This window comes from Anomaloglossus baeobatrachus, chromosome 3 (genome assembly GCF_048569485.1).
Source record: "Anomaloglossus baeobatrachus isolate aAnoBae1 chromosome 3, aAnoBae1.hap1, whole genome shotgun sequence".
Taxonomy (NCBI): Eukaryota; Metazoa; Chordata; class Amphibia; order Anura; family Aromobatidae; genus Anomaloglossus; species Anomaloglossus baeobatrachus.
Window position 1 is genome coordinate 689,557,156 of NC_134355.1, and position 13,445 is coordinate 689,570,600.

The 13,445-nt window shown below is 55.8% G+C and overlaps 1 protein-coding gene across 1 annotated transcript in view; it reads left to right on the forward strand.

Annotated features, from left to right (window-relative positions):
• Positions 1-9,452: 9,452 nt before the first annotated feature.
• LOC142297073 (fucolectin-like) overlaps positions 9,453-13,445 on the forward strand; it is a 186,284-nt gene continuing 182,291 nt past the window's right edge. Inside the window, exon 1 of the mRNA XM_075341320.1 lies at positions 9,453-9,534. The gene's annotated coding sequence lies outside the window, so the exon portion shown is untranslated. The remainder of the gene's footprint in view (positions 9,535-13,445) is intronic.

Here is a 13,445-nt window from a genome sequence, read left to right on the forward strand (position 1 = left end):
CACTCCTTACCGGTTCGGACGTCCAGGGCAAACCAACCCCTCTCCTCTCGGTGCCGGGTGTAGCGTACTAGGTCGCCAGGCAGCAGGTCCCGATCCGGGTGGCCAAATGGGAGGTGCTCATTTACGTCCCGCCGGCCAAAGAAGATGTCTATGCCCAGCTCGGGGTCATATAGGAAACCCCAGCCACGGTCCTTGTTAAATCTCCAGACCTGGCCCTGATGGACAGGGCCCCGCACCCAGGATCCAGTCCTCCAGAGACGCTCCTTCCTAGCGATGGTACGGGCAAGGACTTCCTCCCGCTTCTTTTCACGGGCCGCCATCTCCCGGTTCAGCTGGGTCTGTCGACGCTCCCAATACGGGGGGGTTGCCCACCCGGGGTCTGTATCAGTGGGGGTCTGGTCCAGCCAGCGCTCCCCGGTGTCGACCACAATCGGCACTCTCTGAGGGGAGCCCCGCTGTGTCATGGCCGGCTCAGCCGCTTTGCAGCTGCCTCCCCGCGGAACCTCGGCCGAGGTCTGTGACCCTGGAGCGGCCTGCTTCACCTTCAGGGCCTTCTTAGCCGGGCGGACTGCCGGGGCGACTACTCTGGCGGGTGCGGTTGTGGCGCCCTGGACAAGCCAGGACGTCACAGGTACTACACCAGCACACCCCACACCCCGGTCAGGCACACCGAAGTCAAACACAAATCCTTGTTGCCTCCCTCCAGGGGCTGATGTCCACACCAGGGGGTGGGCCAGGCGGTTGGTCCCGCCCACCGAGGAGTTCCCAGTCCTGGAGGCGGGAAAAGATTTCAGATGAGTTAGGGAAGTGAAGAGTGAAGTGGTAAAAGAGCAATCTGACAGCGTCCGGGTGTGTGGCCCGGACGGTACAGCAAGGTTGGCAGCCTATTGGAGCCAGCCGTAAGGATCATGGACGGGCGGTGGCCCGGCGGTACCGGACCGGTGCGCAAAGAGAAGCCAGCACCAACCGGCAGGGCTTACGGACGTCGACAAGGCTAGGAGTCGCCGTTGAAATTGTCAAATCCGTTAGCGAAGGGAACCTCCGGGGTTTCCCAGCAGCCAAGTCCCGATTGAAGGCAACAGCTCAAACTATAGAGGGAAGCACAGTCACCGCCAAGGCTACAGTTCCCAGGGCCAGAGCCTGCGGGCAAAAGGGGCTCCTTCAGCACCCATCCAAGCTGGGGAGCGGGTTACCGGTGGGAACCCATTGGAACCGTACACACTACATAGGTGCAGGGAAAGGCAGTCACCATCAACCTGCCGTGAGGAGAAACACTGCAGCCGTCTGTGGGACCCGTCCATCCAGCCGTTTGTTTTACCGGAGACTTTGTATTCATCATTGGCTGAGTGAGTACCACCGTGCCGTAAGGCACAGCGCTGCCCCCCGCTGCCCTGCACCTCACCAGGCCCCGTAACCCGCCTGCCATCCATCCCTACCCCTCACCGGGCCCCGGGACAACCAACCCCCCTACCCACGGAGGGGAGAACCAACATCCAAGCTGCTCCCTGTCAACGCTCCCGGGATCCCCGTCCAGAGCAGCGGTGGTGTCACAACCTCACCACAACCGTGGGTGGCGTCACGGACAATATCCCTAAACCAAACCACCCCCCTTTCACTCACGGGTGAGGAACGCCGCTCGAGTCCCCGGGATCCGGCCCACCGCTCAAGCCACCACCGAGCAGTAGCAGCAGCAGCAGTAGCCGGACCCGAGCAGTGGGTGAGCACAGTGTCCCCTCCTCTGCCCGCGACACGGTCATCTCCTGCGCAGCCGGTGTCGAGGACGGCGGGGGCGCGCGCTCGCTACGCTCGGGTCCGGGGCTTCTGCTGCCGCTCGGTGGCTCAAGCGATGGGCCGGACCCGGGGACTCGAGCAGCGCTCCTCGCCCACGAGTGAAAAGGGGGGTGGTTTGTTTGGGGAGATAGTTTGTGAAACCACCCACGAGTCATGGTGATGATGGGCACCACCGCTGCTGGTGACGGGGATCCCGGGAGCGATGGCGGGGAGCAGCTAGGATGTTGGTTCCCCCTCCGTGGGTAGGGGTTGGTGATCCCGGGGCCCGGTGGTGATACGGGGAGGCTGGATGGCTGGGGTTGCAGGGTTACAGGGGCAGTGCGGTGCGGTGCCGGATGGCACTGTGGTACTCACTCAGGCACAAATTCTCAGAGTCTCTGGTAAACCAAACAGCTGGATGGACGGGTCCCGCAGCCGGCTGCAGTGTCTTTGCTCTCCCCGGACAGGTGATGGTGGCTGTCTTTCCCTGCACCTGTGTAGAATGTGTTGACTCCGATGGCTTCCCAAAGGTAGTCTGCTCCCCGGCGTATAGGTACTGGAGGAGCCCGTTTTGCCCGCAGGCGCTGGCCCTTGGATCTCTAGCCTGTGGCGGTGGCTGTGTATCCTCACGGTGTGGACTCTTGCCTTCTGTCGGGTCTTGGGTGTTAGGAAACCCCTGGGGTTCCGGTCACTTTCGGATTTGACCTTTGTCGGCGGCTCCAAGCCTAGTCGGGGTCCGATGGCCCTGCCTTTGTGCTTAGCTTCACTCCGCTCCCCAGTTCGGTACCGGCGGGCCACCACCCGACCCCGGTCCTATGGTTCCGCAGTGATCCACTAACTCCTGCAGATGGCCACCACCATCTGTCAACCTTGCTGACAGTGTCTGGGCTCCTACCCAGACACTAGCAGTTTCTGTCCTCTCACTTCCACTACCAAACTCTATCTCTACCACTGACTGAACTGAAAACTGACTGCTTTTCCCGCCTCCAGGCCTGTGAACTCCTTGGTGGGTGGGGCCAACCGCCTGGCTCCGCCCCACCTGGTGTGGACATCAGACCCTGGAGGGAGGCAACAAGGGTTTTGTGTTTGACTGATGTAACTATCCAGGGGAGGAGATGTGTGTGTGTTATGTCTGTGAATACCTGGCTAGTCCAGGGTGTCACATTCCCCCTTGGTGAAATGCAGACCGTCCGCGGGCTGCCCGTCCATCACCGGTTTTATTTTCTGAAAAAAATATAAGTTAACATGGAAAACATTCAACGTAAGCATTCTTTGCAATCTTCCCTGACGGGAGGCTTTTCTCTTAAACGTTACTAACGGTATAAAATAAAACATTTTTATCACTAACGGACAGGTTCGTGGTCTTCCGCTCTCCCACCCAAGTAACCTACACCTTGATGCTGCCCCTAAGAAACGGGCAGCATCCCTTTCACCCCAGTCCAGGTCCAGGTCACCCGAGCGGGAACGGGCACGGTATCTCTCTCCCGCTGTCATTTCAGGGGATCCCACGTCCAGGGGGACCCCTGACCCCCGGAGGATGGTCACCGGTCCTGGTGGTGACCGGACCCCAGCCTGCTCCGCTGCGGGTCCTTCCTCCAATCTGCCTCTCCGGAGGCGGCAACGGTTCCCAGCCCACCAACTATTTACAGGACTACAAGTTCGTGGTTGGCCTGCTAGTTCTCGGCCTTGTCCATGAGCAGTTCTTCATGCGGTAAGGGCTTAACGGTTTACGGGAACACATAAAGTCCACACGGGACAACTTCTTCTTTACGGACGGTATAATCAGGTTACAAACTCGGATGATTAATATTCATTCATATGAAACAAGGTGCTGAGGGTCCCAACGGGGAACAACTTTTTTTGCCAACTTCATGCTTTCGGGGTGTCTACCACCGCAGGGGGTCGGCCCGGTCGAGTACCGGACGGTACATCGGGTTCTTCTCCCACTTGCAACTCATTCCAGAGCCATGGACTGCCACCGGGAATGGCGGCAGGGGCAGCGGGCTCGGGACCTCCTCCTCCATCAACTGCACCATCTCAGGCCCTCCTGCTGCAGCGCCGCTGGGTCCCGGCTCCCACTCAATCAAGGCTGGTTCAGGAGTTTGCGTAGCTTGATCGCGGCGCGGCACAGTCGCGGTGGCCCCTTGCTCACCGGCCCACACCATGGCAACCATTCTGCGTACCTCCGCCTTCCAATCCAGCAGCTGCTGTAGGCTCTGCGCCCTCACCTTCATGCAGAACCGGCCCAGCTCCCACTCCAGCCAAGCAGTGGTCCCGGCGGGGAGCTCACCCGGGCCGCAGTCTTCAAAAGCTACTCCTCCTTGGCTTCTTCTGAGCCCTGCCGCTCCAGCGGCGGGAGCCCCTGCGCCCCAGCCCGGGAACACCGACATTTCTCCATCCGCCCCCCTTTGGTTCTTCTAGCACTTCCTGCTTCAGGTGGCGGGGTCTCGCTTTCGCGCCTTCCCTGGTCGGGGAAGACGCTCGAGCGGGAAATCTTCGCGCCCAAGATGGCGTAAGTTCAAATTTTTTGGCCGGACGCCGCCAGCAGGGACTGCAAGGCGCACTTCTACTGGTAGGTAGATTGGTTCTATCCTGTTCGTGACGCCAAGTTGTCGAGGGCGGAGGGGGCGCGCGCTCGCTACGCTCGGGTCCAGGGCTTCTGCTGCTCAGTGGCTCGAGTGGTGGGCCGGACCCGGGGACTCGAGCAGCGCTCCTCACCCACGAGTGAAAAGGGGGGTGGTTTGTTTGGGGAGATAGTTCGTGACGCCACCCACGGGTCGTGGTGATGATGTGCACCACCGCTGCTGGTGACGGGGATCCCGGGAGCGATGGCGGGAAGCAGCTAGGATGTTGGTTCCCCCTTCTTGGGTAGGGGTTGGTGATCCCGGGGCCCGGTGGTGATACGGGGAGGCTGGATGGCTAGGGTTGCAGAGGCAGTGCGGTGCGGTGCCGGATGGCACTGTGGTACTCACTCAGGCACAAATTTTCAGAGTCTCTGGTAAACCAAACGGCTGGATGGACAGGTCCCGCAGCCGGCTGCAGTGTCTTTGCTCTCCCCGGACAGGTGATGGTGGCTGTCTTTCCCTGCACCTGTGTAGAATGTGTTGACTCCGATGGCTTCCCAACGGTAGTCCACTCCCCAGCGTATAGGTACCGGAGGAGCCCGTTTTGCCCGCAGGCACTGGCCCTTGGATCTCTAGCCTGTGGCGGTGGCTCTATATCCTCACGGTGTGGACTCTTGCCTTCTGTCAAGTCTTGGGTGTTAGGAAACCCCTGGGGTTCCGGTCACTTTCGGATTTGACCTTTGTCGGCGGCTCCAAGCCTAGTTGGGGTCCGATGGCCCTGCCTTTGTGCTTAGCTTCACTCCGCTCCCTGGTTCGGTACCGGCGGGCTACCGCCCGACCCCGGTCCTACGGTTCCGCGGTGATCCACTAACTCCTGCAGACGGCCACCACCGTCTGCCAATGTTGCTGACAGTGTCTGGGCTCCTACCCAGACACTAGCAGTTTCTGTCCTCTCACTTCCACTACCAAACTCTATCTCTACCACTGACTGAACTGAAAACTGACTGCTTTTCCCGCCTCCAGGCCTGTGAACTCCTCAGTGGGTGGGGCCAACCACCTGGCTCCGCCCCACCTGGTGTGGACATCAGACTCTGGAGGGAGGCAACAAGGGTTTTGTGTTTGACTAATGTAACTATCAGGGGAGGGTGTGTGTGTGTGTTATGGCTGTGACTACCTGGCTAGTCCAGGGCGTCACACCGGCGCAGCTTCGGGTTCAGGTGCTGGCCGGGGACAGGCCTCCTCGGGCGACGGGCACAGCAGCACAGCAGGTTTGGGCCAGACTCCCCAAGCAGCCTCTCGTAAGCGTCCGGGACGGACTCCATCACCGGTGTTGGGGGTGGGGATACGGGTGGAGGAGTAGCGACAACCGCTGTGGGCAGCGGAGGAGGCAGTATGGCAGGCAGCAGCAGACCGGGCGCCTCAGCCGCGATGGCCGACCCCTCAAGGGCACCGGGACGTGGGTCACCTTCCCACCCTGCCAAAACCGTTATCCTCTCACGGGCTCGAACGGCAGCCACTATCTCCCCCATCTCCGCCGCCCAGTGCTCCACGAGGAAGCGTACCTGGTGCTGGAGGCGGCGGCAGATCTCCTCGGTCCGGGCCTTCACCCACGCCGCTGTCCCTGGCGCGGGTTCCGGGATCTCGGGACTCTGCACGGGAGTTGCCATCCTGCTGCTTCTCCAACGGGGTGCAGGAACGAAATGGGTACGGAGTCCTGGCGTCCCCGCTTCTTATCTTGGAGGTTACATGAGGAGCGTCCTTCACCTCCGCTTCCCCCTTAGTTTTTCCTTGTACTCCTCCTACTCAGGGGCGGGGCTTCTCACTTCGCGCCCTCACTGCTCGGGAAAAAGACTTGAGCGGGAAACTTTGGCGCCAAGATGGCGGATCTTCAAATTTTTCGGCAGGACGCTGCTGACGGGTACTCCTAAGGCGCACTTCCACAGGTAAGTGGACTGTCCGAATCCTGTTCGTGATGCCAGAAGAGTCGATGTGTACCGCCCTGGGGGCTCGGCTGCTCCGCTGGTCGAGCCGCTCGGGTCCGGGCTCGGGTTGTCGGTGGTTCGAGCACCTCCGGACCGGGGGCCACGTCACTTTGTTAGCCGGACTGGCGGTGTCGGGTAGGGGTGCGTAGCCGGGAAGGCCGCGAGGTGGCTGGGTGAGTCGTGACGCCACCCACGGGTCGTGGTGAGGTGATGCACCACCGCTGCGGATGATGGTGGGGCTCCCGGGGGACGGTGTTGTGGCGCAGCCTGGGTGTTAGCCCCTCCGTGGGCAGGGGCCCGGTGGTGAGGGGACGGGCGTTGCTGAGGGGGTCGCGGTGCAAGGGGGCCGCGCTGTGGTGCTGTGCCTGGGTGGCACTGATGTACTCACAGTTATTCACACTCAGAGTCACTGGTAAACCAAAGTTCGGTGAAGATTGGGTCCCGCAGACGGCTGCCGGTGTCCCCTGTGGGGTTGGTGGTGGCCCCTTTTCCCTTGCACCTATGTAGAACGTTCGGCTCTCATGCCTGAGCAGGGGTAGCTCGCTTCCCGGCGTTTTGGAGGCTGAGGGAGCCCTCTGTTGCCCGCAGGCACTGGCCCTTCGGGTGTTTGGCCCCTGGCGGTGGCTCTCACTCGGGACGGTGGGCTGTTGACTTCTGACGGGACTTGTGTGTGGATGAACCCTTGAGGTCCAGCGATCAATCAGTCAATTTGCCTATACTCGGTGGGTTCTGAGCTAGGACGGGGTCTGAGTACCTCGGTACTCGGTGCTACGGTAAACGTTTGACTCCCCGGTTCAGGGCCGGCGGGCTCCAACCCAAAGCCGGTCCGTACGGTTCTGCCGGTTGTCCACCGGGACGACTGCAGACGGCCACCACCGTCTGCCTGCCTGACGTGTGTTCAGCTGTGACACCTCCTGCCACTTTCACTGTCTGTACTCAACTGCTCGCTGAACTTCCTGCCTCAGGACAGTAGTCTCCTCGGTGAGCGTGCCTTTCTGCCTGACTCTGCCCACCTGGTGTGCTCTACCTGCCCTGAGGGAGGCATCAGGTCTCCCTTTCGGGTGACGGTTGTGTCCTACAGGGGGTGTGGGGGGTGTGTATGAGGTATGGTGTTGTGTTACCTGTGACCCCTGGGGGCCAGGGCATCACACATTCTCTTCCAAGATCTTCCCATATGGGAAGAGTGAGGTGGATTGAATGTCCATGTGCAACTCTGGTCACTAAGGAATCTCTCAAGAGTTTTGTGATCCCGATTCTCCGTTCCCGAGTGGGGTCGCGCGGGCACTTGAACTAAAAGGGAGGTATTTACAGGGGATGTTGTGGTTAGAGTTCGTGACGCCACCCACGGTGTGTGGTAAGGTGGGATACCACCACTGCTGCTGGGAGCGCCCGGTGGCGGTGGAATGGCAGCCAGATGTTTAACCCCTGCGTGGGTAGGGGGGAGACACCCTGGGGCTTGGTGATGGGGAGAGGGAAGCACCGTTGGAGAGGGAAGGGGGCACTGCGTACTCACTCAGTCCAATATCGCTGAAACCGACAACTTGTAAACCAGAATTCTTAGCACCGCTGCAGCAAGGAGGGAGCAGGCTGGGATCCTGTGCCCTATAGTGTTTCCTGTTAGCCTGTGACCTTGACCTTGGCACCTCTGTCTGTAGCTGGTCCTCTCTCAGCTTGAAACTGAACGGGTCCTGCTCACCCGTATGGCTAATGGACTGAGCTTGCTCTCAGGGTTCATGCTTGGGATTTTCTTGACTGTATATTGGGAAAGTCCTGTCCCCCTCGTTGCGCTAGTACCCCGATTTTGGAGCGGGTGGAGGACGAATCGTGAAGTCTTCGCCCTCGTCGGGTAAATTACCAGGACGCTTGAAGCTACTTACTGGCCTAGGGTCCACGTACCCCGCCGTGCCCTGGCCCCTGCCTGGAGATGGCTCAAGGCCGAGGAATTCCGTGCCTCTTGACATGATCCCCTGCGACCGGGATTCCAGCTCCTACCAGGCCCAGACCAACGTGTGCCACCTAGTAACTGACGAGCCCAGCTCCTAACCTCCTCCAACGACTTTTGACCTCTCCTCTCAACAGTCACCATGTGACTGACTACTCCTGACACTCCTGACCTACCCTTACCAATCCCCCAAGTGTCCAGTCCTATTCCCTTCAGGCTGTCCACTGGTGTGTCTGGTGGGTGTGGTGCAGAGTGTTTCTAGGATTTTGATTAGCTTGTTCTTAGCAACACCAAAGGTCAGGGATCCGTAACCAAGGAGGAGATGGACACCATGCAGAAGGGCAGATTGCACAATGTCCTGTGACGACCTGATAGGCCAGGGTGTCACAGAAGCTCGAAGTGTCAAGGGAATCAACAACCTCCATGTGTACGGCCCTGACTGACATGCAGGTGAACAAGACCACCCAACGTCTACCACTGGCCTGACCACTGACACACTTCCAGTATACAGATTGGAAAACAGTGTAAACAAAAAATAATTTAATAACGTCAAAATTGTTTTTTGGGGGTTCCTGCAATATCACAAAAAATGCTGTAAAAAGTCATCAAAACATCACAACATGTTTTCAGGAAAAATGTCTGCCCGGCAAAAAATATGCCATAAAACAGGTCCGTAGACCGAAAAATGAAAATGTTATGGATATTGGAAAATGGAGACACAACACACGCCCAATTTTTTTTCTAAACTTCTCATTTTCTCCACCACTAAAATAATGAAAAAACACGAACATGATTAATAGCACCATAATCGTGCTAAATTCACTGCAAATCATTTTTTTTTATTGATGAACCTGGCAAATTAGATTTTCAAAGGATTCAATAATCTCTAATATCAATCAGGATGTAGGTGGAAGATCCTGAAACATTTTATAGAAGCAGGAAAATTGTAAATAATAAAATTACAGAGAAGTGCAATATCACATATGGAGGCGCAGCCCTTCCAGAGAAGCTATAGCCGGACGTCATGTATCCGCGGTATAAAGGATTATATCAGATTTTTATTTTTATTGGTGTCATAAATGGAGGTAATCGATGAGCAGATCCATCATTGGTTAGAACAGATAATTAATAATGATAACGACTTTCTTATTTCTATAAATTCTCCGCACTTCGTGGTCCGGGGCAGTGAACAGGACGGGAGGAATCCGGCAAATATTGGGACCAGATTTATCTACTAGGAACAACTTCCAAATACCCCGCACTTCAGTGTCCACAGGTAAGAAGTGATCTTTACTTTTATACTTACTTTCATTAGTTACAGTTAGAGATGAATGAATCCACAGATGTTCGGGGTCGATGAGTCCCACTGGAGTTTAAAATAAAGTCCAATTCGGGACCGGACTTGAACTTCAACATGCGCCCGGATGTCGAACCCAATATTAATCTATGGGGCCCAAACGTTTGTGCTGTAAAATGGTGTTAATAAGGGCTAGGGGGCTGCAAAAGGAAGCAGAATGGGGATTAGGGCAGGAGAGTTCCACTTACCGAGTCTCCGCGCCGTTGTCACACTGCTTCTGAGTCTGCTCATTAACTCTCATGCATATTCTCTGTTGCACCCTCCCACACTTGGTAAAAGCATCTGTGATTGGTTGCACTCAGACTGCTAGTGTGCCAGGATCTGTGATTGGTTGTAGAGTGTTAAAATAAATAAATTAGAAAAAATGGCGCAGGTTTTCCCCCAGTTTTTGATACCCAGCCAAGATAGAGTGGACAGCTTGGAGGCTGGATTTATCCGGCTGGAGAGGTCCATGGTTATTGGAGCCCCCCAGCCTAAAAAAAACAGCCTACAGTTGCCCCAGAATTGGCACATCCATTACATGCGCCAATTCCTGTGCTTTACTCGGCTTGTCCCAATTGCACTGAAGCAGTGGCAATTGGTATAATATTAGGGGTTAGTGATAGCTGTGATTTGGCATAAAATCACAGCAGTCATCAAGCCCGTGGTTAGTAATAGGGAGGGGGTTTATGAGACCCCCTCATTACTAACACTGTAGGTAAAAAGAAATAAATACAAAACCCAGAGAAAAATCCTTTATTTTTAAAAAAAAACCAAACAACTAAAAACCCTACCCTCTTTCTCCGATTTGTTAACCTCCAAATCACCCCTGCAGTTCCAACATAATGAACAAGAGGACCCACTATGACTCTAGTGACATTAGACAACCTAACCAATCAGTGTGGCCTCAAGGACTGAGTTCACCTGAAGTCCCAGCTGTCTGTCCCACGGTACCCTAGCTGTGATTTCAGGTGAACTGAACTGAGCTTAGCTTAGTGACCTCACTACAGGTGAAGTCATTAAACTCAATGCAGGATTAGTCAATGTGCGCACATTGAGTATTTATTTGGTTGCAGACATTTTGTACCAAATCTGCATATCCTGACAGAAAAACAAACTGAAGCTTAATCCGGTATTCTGGCATCACGTTCAATGAGTTCACCTGAGGTCACAGCTGGGGTTCCCATTGTACCCCTGCTGTGACCTCAGGTGAACTTATCTCTGGTGAACTCAGTGACCTCAACAGCGGTGTCTGATTCACAATCATCTTCTATTGATCCTACTGTAATAATTTTGCTTGTTTTCCAGTCTGCCGGTATAATGATGTTCTTACTTACCTTCGTCATCCTGTGGATTTCAGTGTCTGGTGGCACAGATCAACGTGAGTTCAATAATTTTTTATAGAAATTTGTTGATGACAATTAATAGTCATATAGTTAAAATAGGTGAAAAAAGACACATGTCCATTAAGCTCAACCAAGTTATGGGAGAGTGTAAGGGGAAGGGGTATAGGTACAACCATATCCATTGGACTAAATGTTAAACAGACACATTTAAACAATTATTTATTATTTTCCTCTTTAAAAACATATCTAGGTCTTGTTTGAGACCATTGCCAGTTCCCGCTGTGACCGGTCCTAAGGTACACTACTACACAGGCTAATAGTTTTATTGGGAATAAACCCCTGGAGATAAGCTACATCCAAGAGAAGTAGGGGAGCAAAAATAGGTAGGTAAGGAGGTAGACAAACATTAGGGGGAGATGTAGGGCCATGCAGCACTGTGGAGAGGAATGGGTAGGTGGTAGACAGAGATGAGGAGGAGATGTAGGACAGTGCAGCACTGTGTAGAGGAGGGGTAGGGTGGCAGAAATACATGAAGAGGAGATATAGGACAGTGCATCAAAGTGTAGAGGATTGGTAGGGTGGTAGACAAAGATGAAGAGGAGATGTAGGATAGTGCAGCATTGCGAAGAGGAAGGGTAGGGTGGTAGACATAGATGAGGAGGAAAGATAGGACGGTGCAGCACTGTGGAGAGGATGGGTAGCTTGGTAGACAGAGAGGAGAAGGAGACGTAGGGTGGTGCAGCACTGTGGAGAGGATGGTAGACAGAAATGAGGAGATGTAGAACAATGCAGCACTGTTGGCAGGATGGGTAGGGTGGGAGACAGAGATGAGGGGGAGATGTAGGGCCATATAGCAGTGAGGAGAGGATGGGTAGGGTGGTAGACACAGATGTGGAGGAGATATGGGGTCATGCAACACTGGAGAGAAGATAGTAGGGTGCTAGACAGAGATAAACTGGAGATGTAGGGCAGTGCAGCACTGTGGAGAAGGCGAGTAGTGGACCGAGAGGAGCTGCAGCAGCTGCGCCTGTGGAGCCACCCTGCGCCCCTGCGTCCTTCCAGAGGATCCGTCAGCAGCCGGGACAATCCCTGGGGGCATACATCCAGGCCCAAGCGGAGGAATGGAAGAGGGCCTGGCCCCCAGAGTAAGTCAGCACTGCTGATCTGTTGTTTAAGTCCGGCGCCGTTTAGCCGGCAGAAGTTCTTTTAAAGTTTCTCGGGACGAGCTCCCTTCTGTGTGTTTGTACGGGCAGTCGCCCCATCTAAGACCGGGAGCGCTGTTGCCAAGCCTCCGGGCGCCCATCTAAGACCGGGAGCGCTGTTGAGCCTCCGGGCGCTAGTTGAAAGAAGGACCGGGAGCGCTGCAGAAACCGCCGGGCGCGGGACTGGTGGCCGTCCAGAGGAGGAGAACTGGGCACACTGGTGGCCGTCCAGAGGAGGAGAGCTGCGCACACTGGTGGCCGTCCAGAGGAGGAGAGCTGCGCGGGACTGGTGGCCGTCCAGAGGAGGAGAACTGGGCACACTGATGGCCGTCCAGAGGAGGAGAGCTGCGCACACTGGTGGCCGTCCAGAGGAGGAGAGCTGCGCACACTGGTGGCCGTCCAGAGGAGGAGAACTGGGCACACTGGAGCCCTCTGTGTGGGTGCTGCGCCTATTGTGGACGGTATTGCAGACTTTACGTGCTTCTGTGTGTTTTAAGTAAGAGCCGTGCCGGGAGGCTCGGGTTTTAAGAGGGGAGGTATGCAGTGGGTGAGCAGACCCCCTGCAAAAGGGAGCATAGTTAACCCGGAAATGTTATTAATAAAAATGTTTTATTTGTATGTGCATGTGTATTGTGTTAGGGTACCCCTAGTGGCCGGGTGGGACGGCTGTCACCACAGTGGGGAGGAGGAGCCGGCAGAGACAAGGGGAGGAGAGAGCAAGGGTGTGAGGAAAAGATGAAATCAAGGGAGCAGTCGTCTCGGGGACAGGAGCGGAGCAGCAGAGCCGGGGCAGAGTGTGGGAGCTGGAAATCAGGGAAGCCGGTGAGAAAAGGAGCGGGCGGAACCTCATAGTGTGAAGCAGTCCGGTGTGGGTCCGGGCTGTGGGTAGCCAGAAGTGGGAGCCGGGCGAAGTGGAGTAGCCAGGCACATCCCCACTGGAGGGGACGCAAGGACAGGCTTCCCCCAGCTAAGAAAGCGTATCATCACCTTTATTGCTTTGTTTGGGACTTTGTGAAGAATAAAAGAATGTTTGTTCATTGCATCGAACCCTGCCTGAAGAGTGTTTGTGCGCCGGATAACATCTGCATCACCACCACACTCTGCCCCACCAAGTCATCTCCTGTCCCCATAGTGACGGTGGAACCAGGGGTACGCCTGATTGCAAGGGCCACGACTACAAGGCCAGAGGCACCCCTGGCACCCCGTTACAAGGGTATAGTACTGGGGGGATAACAAGAAAAGCACATAGTGATGAAAGAAGCAGACCAATATCTTTCACTTGTCTGTTCTCAGTTCTAGGGGT